The following is a 15,381-nucleotide window of genomic DNA, read 5'->3' on the forward strand; positions in this document are numbered from 1 at the left end:
ATAATGAGTATAAAGCAGCCAAGTTTTATATTTACCTTATAAAAGGAGGTTTGTATGAATCTCGGAATCACTAAAATGCCTAATAAATTTATTTTTTTTATTCTTTTCCAGAATTATAAAAACAAAAAGTTTTTATCGCGTGAGTCAGAGTTTTCTACCGACAATTAATGCGCTCAGAATTCTTGAGAAGATTTAACACCATTCACTGCAAGTCATTGTGTTTGATTTGCACCCATTAAACCGTACTCATCGCTTTTCCATAAACAACTGAGAGCTGCGCCACCCCTCAATCATAGCTGTCTGCTTTTCTATTACTCTCAATAGCATTTGTTAAAAGCCAGAAGTCTGGGAGGAAGAAGGATGCCAGCGCTGCTCTTTCTCTCCCTCTCCCCCGCCTGCCGTTAGCCTGTATGGAGTCTGCAATTAATGCCCATTTAATATTTTATAACTTTGATTCGGAGAGCTGCCGCTGGAGATGGGAGCTGAAGGATGTTCTATTTTAATGTGGCGTTAAAAAAATAATAATAAAGAAATAAGCAAAATGTCATTCTCAGGAGTCGGTAATCAGACAGCAGCTGTGTGCGGGGTGCAATCTGCTAAAATGTAGCTACTGATCCGATTGGAAAGTAACGGAGACTGCCATTGTGATACTTCTGAGTTCGCTTTAAACATCCAATCCTGCAGAGGCCTTTATGGCAACAAATGCCTTGTATAGGTGAACTGAACACAGGCTAATTGTATGGCTCTTTGTCAACCTTCTCAATCACCCGCAAATTCTCTCCTAATCAAGAACGTGATTGTAATAAAGTATTACCGATATGACCCACCCTGAAGAGATCCAAGAATCTGGAGATAGAGGGGGACACAGACAGAAAAGGAATACGTTGCAGAGAATTGTAATCATAGCTGAGCTTTAAGCACGTTTTCTAGACCTCTGTAAACAGAGCTTGATTTTATCTGTGTATAACAGGGCGGTGGAGGCAGTAGAAAAATTATTCTATCACCAGAAAAATTATTCAACTCCAACTCCTCAGTTCATGAAACCACCGAATCCAGGCACCCAAAATAGCTCCGACTCCTTAGTCTAATACTTACTGGGGCTGTGAGATTGGTACAAAAATCATCAGACTCCTCAGTTTATGAAACCACCAACTCCGACTTCAGGTACCCAAAAATTGCTCCGACTTCACAGCGCTGATGTATAAAACACCCGGTCAAGAGGCCCTTCACCAGTTACTTCCTGCAGCGCAGACTTATACAGCAATAATTTGTCATTTTCTCCTACAGCTTAATCAGAGTCCTGCCCCCTTACAGTATAAACAACATGATGGAGCAGAGTTAGCCCTTGTACACAGGGAGACACTTTCCAGTTGCTCAGCAGGGATCAGTACCTAATTGTGTGACAGTGCAGTGCCTCCGCTGTACAGGTGGGTCACTAGTCTCCAGGAGAGAGAACAAACAGTATGCGACTGAGTGGCTTTCCACTAAACAATGTGATGGTGCATTGGTGATTTATAAAGATGCGGGATACCGGGATACCAGATCTTTAGCAGGTGTCGTGCAGCCGCTGTACACCCGCTAGATTCTCGCCCGAGGTGGTCTTTATCGGCTTTAAACAGCAGCAACAGCCCCTCCGACTGAGCCTGCCAATAATGCACTTAGCTCTGTTGTTTCAGGTCTCAAAACTAGATTTGAAGCTACAGATGCCCTGTTTAACCCACAAGTTAACATTAAAGGGATACTGTAGGGGTCAGGGGAAAATGAGTTGAACTTACCCGGGGCTTCTAATGGTCCCCCACAGACATCCTGTGCCTGAGCAGCCACTCACCGATGCTCCGGCCCCGCCTCTGGGTCACTTTTGGAATTTCAGACTTTAAAGTCTGAAAACCACTGCGCCTGCGTTGCCGTGTCCTCACACCCGCTGATGTCACCAAGAGCGTACTACGCAGGCCAAGTATGGTCTGTGTCTGCGCCGTGCGCTCCTGGTGACATCAGGGGAAGCGAGGACACGGCAACCCAGGCGCAGTGGTTTTCAGACTCTAAAGTCTGAAATTCCAGAAGTGAACCGGAGGCGGGGCCGGAGCATCGGTGAGTGGCTGCGCGGCCACAGGATGTCTGTGGGGGACCATTAGAAGCTCCGGGTAAGTTCAACTCATTTTCCCCCGACCACCCTACAGTATCCCTTTAAGTAACTCTGCTTATTAAGCTGTTAAGCTGTATATTAGGTTAGGTGGTATATCTAGATTTGTACTCAGAAAAAGACTTCCCACTGCTGCATTCCTCTGAAAACACAGGTGACCGTGCATTTTACAGAAAAGCATGACATGAAGAAATGCAATTCAAGTTTGATACTTGCTCTATAGTATCTAGAGTCTTCTCTCTTCTTAGGCGTTCCTTTCCTCTGTGCTTTCCTTTGTTCCTGCTCCATTCCATTAAACTTTCTCTATCTGCTGAAGCTTCAGAAGTCTTCAGGAAGCCTTTGGTAATGCGCAGTACGGATGTGAAGGTCTTCGGATGTATTTGTGGATGTGAGTACATCCAAAGACTTTCCGAAGCGCTAGCGGATCTAGGAAGCTTAACAAGGGACAGGGCAGGAACAAGAAGGCTCTATAGTGTCCAGGGCCTTTCCTCAACTTAGACAAGTATCACACCTGATGTGAGTTACCTCTCACCAATATAAGTACCTCTCTGTTTCAATGTTGACTCCATTCAATTACACTGAATGGAACACTCCTGCATTGTGCACACAAATGCATGCAGCAGTGCATTGTCAGAACTGTCCATGTACTGTCTGTTATCCCTGCTTTTTGCACATGAGAAATATTACTGAAACAAGCACAGCAATGCGGCAGTGTGCACAAGCACACTGCCAACACATACAGAAAAAAGCATACAGATAAATTAGTTGGCTTCCCTCTTAAATTGGCCCAAGACCACAATGAACATTTTACTACAGAAGGCATTTGAAATTGTGAGCCCCTGTGAGCGACAATTAGCAAATAGACGATACACTCTACAAAGCGTTGTGTAAGAGGTCAGTACCGTATAAATGCCAACTAATAATAATAAATAATATTAATAATTAGATCTCACAGCTCATACTAAACAACTGAAGAGCAAGGGATATAGGAGGCTGTCATATTTACTTTTAAATCAGTGTTTATTAACAAAGGGCCCCTTTACACTTTTCATATGTAAGGCTTAGCTGGGCTGGCATTCCAGTCCAAAATGTATGACAAGGAAAATCTTAGAGCAAGAAATGTGTCTGACATTTTCACCAGCCAAGTCACAAAGACCATGGTACAGTAATTATTATAGTGCCACTATATCACACAGGTATGGATAGCTGTGTCCCATAACCTACAATGACCATACATGGTTCATCAGATGTATCCACAAATAGTGTTTGTAAAGTAGAAAGCAATGAAAAATCGGCACTAGACACTGATTGGCAGCCTGAGGTGGGGTCCAGGTGGACAACTCACTGCGCCTCCGGGTGAAGAGTTCATCAGAACCCAGAAGGAAAGCAAGGTCTGGGCACCAGATACATTGCAAGAATCACCAATTTATTTCATCCCACCACACAAATACAGATAAAGGCTGGTCTGACAGATGTTTCGCAAAAAACACACTCACTTCTTCAGAGAGGTCTCTGAAGAAGCACGTGTGTTTTTTGCGAAACAGCTGTCAGACCAGCCTTTATCTGTATTTGTGTGGTGGGATGAAATAAATTGGTGATTCTTGCAATGTATCTGGTGCCCGGACCCTGCTTTCCTTGTGGTTTCGTATCCACAAATAATGTATGGAAAGTTCCCACCATCATAACAAAAGTTCACTAAAAGTACTTTGTACATAATTAACCTTGTTAGTTTGCTCCAACTCTGAACAAGTTGCTGCATCTGTATCAGCAAGGAGGTCATTTCTGTGTAGTCTAAATATAGATATTCATGCTAGTTTAAAGAGAATATATCACAGATGAAGACATTAGTCCTCAGAATATTCTTTGGGGCATGACTAATATAACAGAGTTTATATGCAAGGATACAGAGGCGCCAGTAGGATAAAACAAGATAAAAGGTTTAAAACGGTTTAGGTGGCGGTGGTGGACCGTCCACACACAAACAGACAAAAATCGCTGTTGATTGTAGAAAAAAAATCACAATTTATTCACATACTCCTACATAAAAGTGCAACGCGTTTCACGGGCAAACATCCCGCTTCATCAGGCAATAAACGAACGGAGTATCTCACAGCTCTGAGTATATTGATAGCTTGGCACCTCTGTCAGAGGTGCCAAGCTATCAATATACTCAGAGCTGTGAGATACTCCGTTCGTTTATTGCCTGATGAAGCGGGATGTTTGCCCGTGAAACGCGTTGCACTTTTATGTAGGAGTATGTGAATAAATTGTGATTTTTTTCTACAATCAACAGCGATTTTTGTCTGTTTGTGTGTGGACGGTCCACCACCGCCACCTAAACCGTTTTAAACCTTTTATCTTGTTTTATCCTACTGGCGCCTCTGTATCCTTGCATATTAAGTTGTCCACCCCTGGTGGAAGGGTGATATACCCTCTTTTCCTATCTACAGAGAGCGACATCTTAGTCCTGAGTGGGGTCAGGCTTAATCTCCCCACCTGCGTATACAGTGGTTGCCTTAGAGCAACCCAGGTTTGTAAGTATAAAACTTACTTTTAACATTTTTCTCTATTTATACAACATACTACACTATATTGGGCTCTCGGTCTCCCTTTTCTCATAACAGAGTTTAGTTTCTAAATATTGTTCGATTAGATTAAGGGCTAGTTGAGATGGACGTCTGAACCAGTAGCCGGGCTTCTCGGGCAATTGGGTTACCTTTTGACCCCTTTAGGTGGACATGGAAATACTGCGGTTAGACAATCCTGGAAACTACAAGTAGCGTCCAGGCTGAAGCGAGACAGCAGGAAACAACCAGCTTGAGCAAAACATTTGCGCAAACTGCAATAAACGATCACACCGACAGCTGTCCATTCATCTGAATGGACATTGCTTTAGTGTCAAAGCTGTCCAACACTGTGTAGACATCCCTCTGAACTGAGCCTTAGGTTTCTGTTTGCTGTAACTATTATGCATACACTGTTTATACTATGATGCTAGCTCTTTTTTTAAACAAAAAAAATGAAGGGGAAACTATTTACAATTTTTTTTTACAAAAATAGTCTGCACTTTTCTAAAAACTGACACAAATCTGCATTACATCTATGGGCAAAACCAGAGAAGTAAACAGAACAAGAGTGATACAGTGTGAATTCATCATAATACAAACAGGGAATTACATCGCGCCACTGTTAAAAATGTGGATGCGTTTTAACTCTTACAAAAACAGAAAAAAAAAGGAAACCTGTTGGCGTGCAAGTGCGCTGTAAATGAAAGAGTCCTTAGTCATGCTGGTTTTGTGGTTAATTACATGAAGTTCTTAAAATGAAACTTAGCCACAAAACGTGTAGCTTATGTATCAGTAATGAAATTGATGAATTGGTAACATAGAATAGCCCCGGACATTGTTTTACTCAATCAATCTGTACATGGCAAAACCTGACCGATCTCATCCCAAGTCAGGGAACACCAACAGCTGCACGAAACCTGCCTCGGTTTGTTATAAGGAACGAGTATTAGAAGAAATAAACAACCAACAAAAACAAATGATGCACAATGGCCACTGGGTGGTGTGAGAGAGCTGTACAAAGTTCAATACTCGGGTTAAATCTTGAAAAACAAGGCATTAAAAGGAATGCTCCAGATGAAAGCAAAACATGAATAATGGCTTTAACTGTTTCGGTGCTGAGATAATTGTGCTTGGACTGGCTTGCTTATACTCTCTCCTTGTGCACATCTGGGCCAGGTGAGCACATCTAGCTTATGAAAACTAAAGTAGCTAAAGCAGCTTTCTTTATAACGGGAACAGAATTATATTTTAAAGTACATTTTGTTTAATTGACAAATGAAGCCTTTATTTATACACAGACCAGAGGAAGCAGACCGGCCCAGAACATCTACTGTAAGGGCCCATGCACATTCCCAACTGATGTTGCCTGTCGGGGATCAGGACCTGATCTTTTTGGGTGACATTGCTGTGCCGGGCTACACGCGTGTCAGTTGTGTAGCTGACAACGTGCTGTGTTGCCATGCAGAGGTGGATTGAAGGACAATGAGCTATGCGTGCATGACGTCACGTGGCGGGCAGGGGAGCGGCGCAAACAATGGGATCAGCGTCGCTGGGGATAAGTAGAGCCACCCGGCAGATCGCTCATGGGTTGGGGGTTGTTCGTAAATGCCTCATTGTCAGCTGAGGTGGTAGTTCTTGCATGTGTACGAGGCTTTTTCCCTGATTAAACAATACCTGCCAGGCAGCAAGTAGCTAGAATGTCCAAAAAAAACATGCAATACACTGATCAGCCACAACATAAAAAACATTTACCAAGAGAATAATACTGATCATCTAATTACATTTTTCTGCTAACGGCACAAAAGTGATGCAGTCCAAGTTGCTGATCCTAAGTTACTGTCCATGGTGCTGATACTAAATAAGAAACAATCATAGAAAGCTGGAACCAACATTTGTTTGAATTGCTAACACAGAAAAATGGGGCTGTCCATGGTGCTGATCCTAACACATGCAATTGGGGCTGTGTTGTATTGCTTCTAACACAATATGAAGTAGGATAAAAGCTTAATTTACTTATTAAAAAATGTTATTTGTTCATTGTAATGCTTCTCTTTTGACTTTAAACGCACTTTTTTTTTTAGAATTATATATTGACATATATTGGTATATATTCTTGCTCTCCCAGTAATGTTTAGCCTAGGCCAGTGGTTCCCAACCTTTTTGGAGTCGTGACACATGAAACCAAACGTTCAGATCTCCGTGACACGCAGACTAAATGCATGTAATGAGACAGCGTTTCCCCACTAAATGCACATAAGAGACAGCGTTTCACCAGTAAATGCAGGTAATGACAGACAGCCTTTCACCAGTAAATGCACGTAATGAGAGACAGCGTTTCCCCAGTAAATGCACATAATAAGAGACAGCTTTTCACCAGTAAATGCACATAATAAGAGACAGCTTTTCACCAGTAAATGCACATAAGAGACAGCTTTTCACCAGTAAATGCACATAATAAGAGACAGCTTTTCACCAGTAAATGCACATAATAAGAGACCTCTTTTCACCAGTAAATGCACATAATAAGCGACAGCTTTTCACCAGTAAATGCACATAATGACAAACAGCCAGTTGTCCCCAGTATATGTAGCCAGGGATATATGTGCCCAGTATATGTAGCCAGGGATATATGTGCCCAGTATATGTAGCCAGGGGTATGTGCCCAGTATATGTAGGCAGAGGTATATGTGCCTAGTATATGTAGGCAGGGGTATATGTCCCCAGTATATGTAGCCAGGGGTATATGTGCCCAGTATATGTAGCCAGAGATATATGTGCCCAGTATATGTAGCCAGAGGTATATGTGCCCAGTATATGTAGCCAGGTGTATATGTGCCCAGTATATGTAGCCAGAGGTATATATGCCCAGTATATGTAGCCAGGGGTATATGTCCCCAGTATATGTAGCCAGAGGTATATGTCCCCAATATATGTAGCCAGAGGTATATGTCCGCAGTATATGTAGCCAGGGGGTATATGTGCCCAGTATATGTAGTCAGGGGGTATATGTGCCCAGTATATGTAGTCAGGGGGTATATGTGCCCAGTATATGTAGTCAGGGGGTATATGTGCCCAGTATATGTAGCCAGGGATACATGTGCCCAGTATATGTAGCCAGGGGTATATGTCCCTAGTATATGTAGGCAGGTGTATATGTCCCCGGTATATGTCCCCAGTATATGTAGCCAGAGGTATATGTGCCCAGTATATGTAGCCAGGGATAGATGTGCATAGTATATGTAGCCAGGTGCCCCCCCAGGAGGAGAGAGCGAGGGAAGGAGAGCGGCACCTCAGGGTGCTTTCCCTCCCTCGCTCTCTCCTCCGGAACGAAGTGTGGTGGCTGTCAGAGGGGCGGAACTTACCTTCCGTGTCTCCGTCTGGTCTCGTCGCCGGCGCGGGATGATTTGCCACTACTCTGGCCTGATCCAGACCAGAGCAGCGGCTGCAGAACCAGAACAACCGGCCGGCGCTTGGAGCGACACGGAAGGTAAGTCCCGCCCACTGCCAAGCGCCGCCACAATTAGTATCGGAGGGGAGAGCGAGGGAGGCAGAGCACCCTAAGGTGAGAGAAGGGGGGGAGATGGCCCCCTTCTCCGCCGCTGCCCACAGCTCTCCCTCCAGTGCGCTGCTCCCCTCCGAGAGAGCCGCGACACATACCCGAAGCTGCCGCGACACATGTATGTGTCGCGGCACATGGGTTGGGAACCACTGGCCTAGGCAATGATGTCTTCTGTCCCAAAGCACTCCAGGAGATCAACTGATGTCACTGCTCATTACACAGAACCTCCAACAAATATTCAACCTTGCCAACAGTAAAGATGTCACCACCGCTGATAAATCTAAAGGTCCCTACACACCCTCAACCAAACCGCCTGATTGTCGTCTGATTTTGGTCTGTTGGACAGCGATCAGGTGTGTGTACATCTGACAAACTACTACACGAGTGACTGATAACAGGCGGTTTGCCTGATCTATCCAGCAGATGAATTCACATGACTGTTGGGCTGATACTGTGCAGTTGTCCACGTGTGTACAAGTCGTTTGAAGTCCTTCATTTTTCTCTTGCATGCGCAGTATATACATGAGTTAGTGGCTCAGTTGGTTAGCGCGTGGAAAACACAAGTCGCGTAAACAGTTTGTCATCATGCACTTTGTTGGACGTGACCTTGAGAATGTAAATCGGTGAGGTACGATTTTACCATTGGCTAAATACAGTAGACTTAAAGCAAACCCGAGGTGGGGACATTGCATTTAAAAAACAAAAACTATTATACCTGATCCGATGGGCTGTGCGGATCAGGTAGCCACAATCCCCGCTGCTGTCCGCCGCTCCTGTGCCCTGCAGTCTTCCAGTTTTGTGACTCCTTGGGTCACAACGCTTAAAGAGCTGCTCTCACAGAGCAGCATGTATGGGGCAGGGTAGCGGCAGGGGGTGCATCTCGGAGAAAGAGAGCTGCCCAATGGCAGCTTTGGAAAGCCTGCAGGAATTTCCCCAGTGGGTGTTTTGAGCAGGGAATCCCCTCTTCTCCCATTACCCTCCAGAATACGGACAATCATTGTTGCTAATCTCAGGGGGTGACAGCACAGCAGTGTGTGTGTGTGTGTGTGTAGAGAGTGGCGGGGGGTGGTACTCAGAGGCATATCCTGCGGCAGGGAACATGGCTCTGTGTCCCATGTGCGCCTCCCGCAGCACGGCCTCGGGAACACTGAGATTTTACCACGGGCAAACATTGGCTAAATACAGTAGACTAAGTTACTCAGACCTCTCGAAGAACCAGAAAAAAAGTGGCCTTTCAGGACACACAAAGCTATTTTTACAGTACGTTATACAGTAATATTGCGGTGTTGCATTATAATTTTACTTTGTCTTAATTTGATTATATATTTTTAATAGTAACTCTCTAGCAAACTGCATTTATCCAGCATATACCAATCCCTGTAGTATCCGGATAACTACTGCGATTTATAAATAAATATTGTAAAAAACTTCTGGCTGGAAGCAACAAAATATGGAGAGCAGCAGCAAGAGGTGGCGATACAAAGTAAGGGAATCCTCTCTGGTGCGGCCCATGCCCCTGTACATGCCGGGATAGCTTTGCTTCTTGCAGTGGAGTCAAACTTGCATCTGATCACCTGATCTCAAGCTTTGTTGATTTGCAGAGGGTGATGAATCTCACAGAAAGATCCCTAATGCTGGGCATACACGGGTCGATCGGCCGCCGGATCGACTCCCGCCGCGTCCCCGTTCGTCCGTGCGGATGGATTCCCGCTCGTCCCCGCCGGCGCTCCTTATCAGCCGCTCGATTCCCCGCTATTGTCTATCCGGCAGGTAATCGGACCTGTCGGATATTATCAATCGAGCCATCAGTGGCTCGATTGATAAGGAGAAGTTATGCCCGTGTATGCCCAGCATTACACTTGGCTGGCACAAAGCCTCCTGTTATTAAGGTGTCCGTGTCAAGAAGTGTGTTTATGTCCTGCGCAGTGCTGCTGCATCTTGGAGGCTTGGCGGGCTTGATTGGCTTAGATGCTCCTTTACCAGCAACAATTCCCTTCTACATTACTATGATGTATATGTCTCTTTTGTGAACAGAGCTAATAAGCAAGGATTTTAAGGCTTGTGTTTTTTTTTGTTTTCAAAGTGCTTTTCTGAATAACCTCAGTGTGCGTCAATGCCCCTGCTGAACTGCGGCTCAGAGAAGCTACAAGTTCTTGCAGTTCCAGGAGACCTGGGGAACCATGATCTGCTTATAGTCACTCTGTGAAGAGGTCAATGGCAGACTTCACAGGCTGTAGTGACTGCTAATTAGCAAAAATAGGGATGCATGCTGTTTTGCACCATGGTGAAAAGTAGCACATCATGGAATGTGTGGATGATATGTTAAAGGGATAATGGCCCTTATTCTACCATGTGGAGGCATTCAGTCTCACAATACAGAACACGTGTGACTGTTCAAATTCTGGATGTAGACAAAGGTATAACTGTTTTATTAGTCATAAAAAGTGGAAACAGTATAGAGAGCAGAGAGTGGCCCAGTTTGTAAAATTCAAAAACAGCAATAAAAAAAAATGCAAAACTAAACAAACAAAACGTAAAATAATGGATTAGCACCGCATTATTGATCAAGGAACAGTGTGTGGTTCATTTGGCAAATGTATAACTTCAGTTTTGTTTTCCTTTATAGCAGTGTGGGAACAAACACATTATTAGAGGTGTTTGATTTACAAATGGCTGTTGTAGTAACCGCTAGCTTGGTTGAAAAAAAGGACATCCGTCCATCAAGTTCATCCAACTATGGGATGAGCCTTCCCTTACACCAGTCAGCCTTTTTACCATAATAGGTGGTGAGAAATGCTCCTGGCACATTGCACTTGAAAAAGCTGGCACTGGGGTGGACAGGAAGAGGGAGGGTTGGGATAATCACAGCAAAAGACTGAATCATATTTCTGCATACAGTGGCCACGACTAGATGATAGCAATAGGAAAAGGACTGTATGCATATTTGTCATTAAACCATGAGATTGGAGCAAGGAAAAGGGCAATTAGGAAAAAGGATCCGTTACAATGTGTGTGGCATATAACAGATCATTATAGCAGGAAGGCAATTTGATCTGAAAAACATTGTCTCACCTTAGAAAGCTGGGAAAGGGGTAAATGCTAAGTAGATGGCAATGTGAGCATAGTAGCATGATGGAGAATGTCATTAGGAAAATACAATACGAGACTGACAATAAGCAGTGAACAGAATGAAAAGAATGCTGAACTGGGAAGAGGGCACCATGACAGGAGACTGGGCTTGCAGAGGACACATCATGGTAGCAGGCAGGATTCAGGGGAAAAGCAACAGGGCTGTGGCACACATAGAGAAGTATAGCAGCAGTCTGTAGGTGGCTACAACACAAATTTATGTAGCATTGAGGCCGATTGCACACCTAAAGGTTGCCATACACTGGTCGATTGCCACCAGATCGACCAGCAGATAGATCCCTCTGTGATCGAGTCTGATCAAAGAGGGATCTATTGGCTGCCTACACTGAAAACAAGTTTTGAATTGATTTCACTATGAAACCGATTCTCAATCTGTGGAGCTGCCGCTGCCCCCCCCATACATTAATTGACCCGGCCGGCGCAAGTCCCCTGGTTTCCACTGTCTCTTCTCCGCTCTGGGCTCCAGTTTCACTTTACTTCCTATCGGGAAGTTTAAACAGTAGAGTGTGCTCTACTGTTTAAACTTCCTGTCAGGACAGGAAGTCCCGTATTTTTTGGAATAGAATACGCTCCGGCATATAAGATGCACCAAGATTTAGAGGGCAAAATCAGAGAGAAAGAATAAACTAAACCTAGGTGCGTCTATGGTGCAGGGGCGTCTTATGGACCTTTAAACCCCCCAAAACTGTCTATCTAAGCTACACTGTCCATCTACACTAAATCCTGCTAGACTACACTTCACTTATCCCTGCTGCTCCCACCAACTACACTACACTAACTAACCCCTGCAGCCAACCCAAACTACACCACACTTCACTAACTAACCCCTGCAGCCAACCCAAACTACACTACACTAACTAACCCCTGCAGCCAACCCACACTACACTACACTTCACTAACTAACCCCTGCAGCCAACCCACACTACACTTCACTAACGAACCCCTGCAGCCAACCCAAACTACACTACACTTCACTAACTAACCCCTGCAGCCAACCCAAACTACACTACACTTCACTAACTAACCCCTGCAGCCAACCCAAACTACACTACACTTTACTAACTAACTCCTGCAGCCCAAACTACACTACACTACATTACACTTCACTAACTAACCCCTGCAGCCAAAACAAACTACACTTCACCCCTGCTGCATCTCACCTGATCCTGCTGCTGCGATCCTCTCCATCTCCGCCTAACTGCCGTCATCTGAGGGTCATCCGATGGTCCCAGCTGCGGTCATCCGATGGTCCCAGCCATCCCATCCAGTTTCCCAGATCTTAAGTGTCCCAGCCGCCGTATCTTCTTTACTGCAGACTGGAGCCATGTGGTAAACATGCGCTGCCGCCCCGCCAACATCCTCTATAGTAACTGCGTCCTCTTCATAGTTACAGTGCCCCCATCTGTGTGACGAGCGGTGCATGCCGGGGTCACGCATGACGTCAGGCGCCGCTGGTCACACAGAAGGGAGCACTGTAACTATGAAGAGGACACCGTTACTATGGCGGATGCCGGTGGGGCGGCAGCGCGTAATTACCGCATGGCTGCAGTATGCAGTGAAGAAGATCCGGTGGCTGGAACACTCAAGAGCTGGGATACCAGATGGGATGGCTGGGACCCTCGGATCATCACAGCTGGGACCCTCGGATGACGGCAGTCAGGCGGAGGAGAGGATTGCGACGGCAGGATCCGGTAAGTATGTTTTGGGGCCAAAATACCGTACCTTTAGAATAGAAGACGCACCCACTTTTCCCCCCTAGTTTTGGGGAAGAAAAAGTGCGTCTTATATTCCGAAAAATACGGTAAGCCAGCCGGAGCCCAGCGCGGAGAAGGGGCAATGGGGACACGCGCCGGTGGAACAGGTAATGTAATGCCACTAGTGTTGGTCGTCGGACATTCGAGCGCCACTATCGACGCACTCCCGACCCGCCGGCGATCGAGCGAAATCTTCCATGCAGACAGATTGTTGGGAACGATCGATTTCGATCACAGTGATTGAATCTGCTGTATATCGGCGGGAAATCGTGTAAGTGTATAGGCCCCTTAAGATTAGAAAGCACCGCAGAGACCAGCCTACATAAGCATAGCACTGCCCCTGGGCTAGTGGCATTACTCCTGGTTGGGCAGGAAGTACGTACGTCACTGGGATTTTTGAAGTTTGAAGGTCTGCATGCATTCCCTTCGTGCACACTTACTGCATCGCCCATTGACCTGCATAAGCCGTGCGGTAGCCACAGATCATGTGGTAACGTGCTGCATGGGGTTTGCAGCGATTTTTGGATACTTTCGGAGCACCGTGTCGCATTGTGTGAACCATGCAAGTCTCCACAGACTTGCATGGCTCTTGCAGCGGGGAAGCGTGCACTGGTGGGAAATAAGCACCATGATTTACATGTAAATTGCGGTGCTCTAACAATTGAAAAAATTGGCGCATCATCGGCAAACTCATCCGCTTTCCTACTTCCGCTGCAGCGGTGTGGTATTACAGCAAGCGTGGTCCGGGCTGGAGTCACGCGCGATCTACCCGCTCATTCCGACTGGTCTGCAGTGTCACCACATGACAGCGGGGATCTAGCCTGCCGTTTCCATGGAATGATGATTGAGGCCGACCTCCTGGTACTCCTCCCACTTACATGTTTCATCCAATGGGCTTCTTCAGAGTGACGTCAGAATGGGGGATTGGCTGGTCAGCTCCTAGGCTCTTTTACATGTATCAGGTTAGCAGGGAACATCACGGCAGCATACATGTGCAATGGCCACGGCCAAATTTTGGCGCAGGGTCTATGGCCTGTGGCAGCACCCAAAGAATTGCTCTGATATTAGCCGATTTGTGATAAGAGGGAACATCACAGCAAGCCTGCCTCTTCTTACATGAAAAATCACACTTTCCAAGGAGTGATTACCGGGAGCAAGGGAACGAGTAGTAGAAAGGTCAACCAACAGAGGTATGTGGATCCAGAATGAATATAACACTGTGTTTACCTTAAGTAGCTCTTCCTCAGGTCATTGCTAGTGTGACAAAGCTGTAAGCAACTCCTGAAAAACTAGCTAAGAAGCAGCAGGTGGTCATGGCTATACAAGCCTTGCACTCATATTCTAAAAAAAAAAAATCAAGAATGTACAGATAGATTGGAATTAGGAAAAAAAGCACCATAGTCCAACATCAAAAAAATGATGGTGAAAACATTGATATAAGCATAAGCACTGGCAATATATAAACAGCCTCACGTTGTAATAGACAGTGAGACAGAATAACAAATGAAACCAGGACAGAAAGGAGTTAAGTCCTCGTGCTTCTTAGTTAAACAATGGCAAAATGTAATTTTCCATAGGATACAAGTCTGAGGACACAACAATCTCTGTCGCTCAAAGTTTAGCAGGTGGCTGCAGGAGATACGACCATCACTTAGTAATGAAGCAAAACAATAAACTCTCAGGGATGTGCCCATCACCCGAATATCACAGACAAATTACACATGGAAATAGGCTGAGAAAATGGGAGCATTTAAATGGGAAATGTGTATGTCAGGCTCAATAAGATTATCAGATGGCCTATAAGGAACAGAATACACTCCCTGGCCTTCTCCGGTAATGGGAAATTCCAGGTAAACATGCAACTTTATCATCTTAAGGTGCAACTCCAGCTTCATCAGCAATATTAAATATTACTGCCATTATGCATCTACTATATAGTGCTCTCACATTCACAGTGCATTACGGAGACAGCACTGCACAAGTTATATCAATAACTGTCTCTCAGTGGAGCTCCTCATCTATGCTCCCTATCACAGTCTATGGTTCTATTGTGGAAAGATAAATCACCTACCAATATGTGCTTTGGTTGGAGGGAAGGAAACAAGAGCTCCCAGAAGACAAATACCATTAGAACAACCAAACTCCATGCAGATAGTGCCCTGGTCATAATTCAAACAAGAATACTATCCAATCACTGCTGATTTCACAAAG

At 45.1% G+C, this 15,381-nt stretch overlaps 1 protein-coding gene and 1 long non-coding RNA gene across 2 annotated transcripts in view; one reads left to right on the forward strand and one right to left on the reverse strand.

The window, feature by feature from the left end:
- LOC137532859 (uncharacterized) overlaps positions 1-504 on the forward strand; it is a 31,762-nt gene extending 31,258 nt beyond the window's left edge. The window contains exon 3 of the long non-coding RNA XR_011024038.1: positions 112-504. This is a non-coding gene — a long non-coding RNA (uncharacterized lncRNA). The remainder of the gene's footprint in view (positions 1-111) is intronic.
- Positions 1-15,381, reverse strand: part of SUCLG2 (succinate-CoA ligase GDP-forming subunit beta) — a 317,157-nt gene that overhangs the window by 19,734 nt on the left and 282,042 nt on the right. The window lies entirely within an intron of this gene.

The sequence above is a fragment of the Hyperolius riggenbachi genome, chromosome 9 (genome assembly GCF_040937935.1).
Source record: "Hyperolius riggenbachi isolate aHypRig1 chromosome 9, aHypRig1.pri, whole genome shotgun sequence".
Taxonomy (NCBI): Eukaryota; Metazoa; Chordata; class Amphibia; order Anura; family Hyperoliidae; genus Hyperolius; species Hyperolius riggenbachi.